This window comes from Homalodisca vitripennis, unplaced genomic scaffold (assembly GCF_021130785.1).
Source record: "Homalodisca vitripennis isolate AUS2020 unplaced genomic scaffold, UT_GWSS_2.1 ScUCBcl_3407;HRSCAF=8932, whole genome shotgun sequence".
NCBI classification, from domain to species: domain Eukaryota; kingdom Metazoa; phylum Arthropoda; class Insecta; order Hemiptera; family Cicadellidae; genus Homalodisca; species Homalodisca vitripennis.
Window position 1 is genome coordinate 59,229 of NW_025779531.1, and position 1,697 is coordinate 60,925.

The following is a 1,697-nucleotide window of genomic DNA, read 5'->3' on the forward strand; positions in this document are numbered from 1 at the left end:
TGACAAAAAGTGACTGCACATTTCTTGTCGAAAATTTAATTTTCTCTTTCGATTATGCCATCAGATTTACGCTACGACCTATAATTTAGGCAGTACAGAGCTTAGGACAAAAGACTGCACTGGGCAGTTTAAAATATCACGTAAAACTTAAAAAATCAATATTTTAAAACGCGTTATCCACCCAAACCGTTGAGGATAGGGCAAACAAAATGTTACTGAGCCTTTTTTGTAGATCACATTATTTGCTAAATCCTGTTGAAAATTTGTTTTGAGCTACGACCAACCGTTTTAGAGCCGCTATCAAGCCCGGAATGTAAATTTGTAGGCGAAAATTTCCAAAGCTTTTCACTTAATCGCATTTTGCGGCCAAACTAATGGAGATAGAGTAAAAAGTCACTAGACCTTTTATGTAGATCACTTCATTTCCTATATCTAACCTTTGTTTTATTTTGCCCTCCGACCAATGGTTTCGCCGCTATCGACCTCAAAAACAAAGTTTTCACGTGAAAATTACAAAAGAATTGCACATAATCACGTTTTTCGGCCAAACCAATGGAGATAGGGCAAAAAGTCACTGGACCTTTTCTGTAGATCGCGCAATTTGCTAATTTGATGGGTCAATCAGATTTGAGCTACGACCAACGGTTCGGCCGCTATCGGGCTCGAAACATTATTTTTAACGAAACAATCTCTGGAATGTCAAATGTTCGAGCGTTTTGTCGCTTAACCATGGAAGATAGAGCAAAAAGTCACTGGACCTTTTTTGTAGTTCACTCCATTCCTGACCATGAATTTTTCGTCAGATCCGAGCTAGCTCCAAACGGTTCGCCCACTATCGAGCTTACAAAAAAAAAGCCTGCAAGGGTGAAAAATGCATGAATTTTCTCGAATTTTTTTGAGGGGTTTAAAAGTAAAAAAGTCCGGTTTTCAGACTTTTCCTCCGGGTCATATTGTGAAAGGTACCTGCGTGCCAAATTTCAAGTTTCCAGCACTTCTAGAACTATGTTAGAATTTGTATCTATCCATCAGTCAGTGAGTGAGTTACACATGCGGCTGTATAAGTATTTAGATAACCGTTACAGATATGACAAAAAGTGACTGCACATTTCTTGTCGAAAATTTAATTTTCTCTTTCGATTATGCCATCAGATTTACGCTACGACCTATAATTTAGGCAGTACAGAGCTTAGGACAAAAGACTGCACTGGGCAGTTTAAAAATATCACGTAAAACTTAAAAAATCAATATTTTAAAACGCGTTATCCACCCAAACCGTTGAGGATAGGGCAAACAAAATGTTACTGAGCCTTTTTTGTAGATCACATTATTTGCTAAATCCTGTTGAAAATTTGTTTTGAGCTACGACCAACCGTTTAGCCGCTATCAAGCCCGGAATGTAAATTTGTAGGCGAAAATTTCCAAAGCTTTTCACTTAATCGCATTTTGCGGCCAAACTAATGGAGATAGAGTAAAAAGTCACTAGACCTTTTATGTAGATCACTTCATTTCCTATATCTAACCTTTGTTTTATTTTGCCCTCCGACCAATGGTTTCGCCGCTATCGACCTCAAAAAACAAAGTTTTCACGTGAAAGTTACAAAAGAATTGCACATAATCACGTTTTTCGGCCAAACCAATGGAGATAGGGCAAAAAGTCACTGGACCTTTTCTGTAGATCGCGCAATTTGCTAATTTGA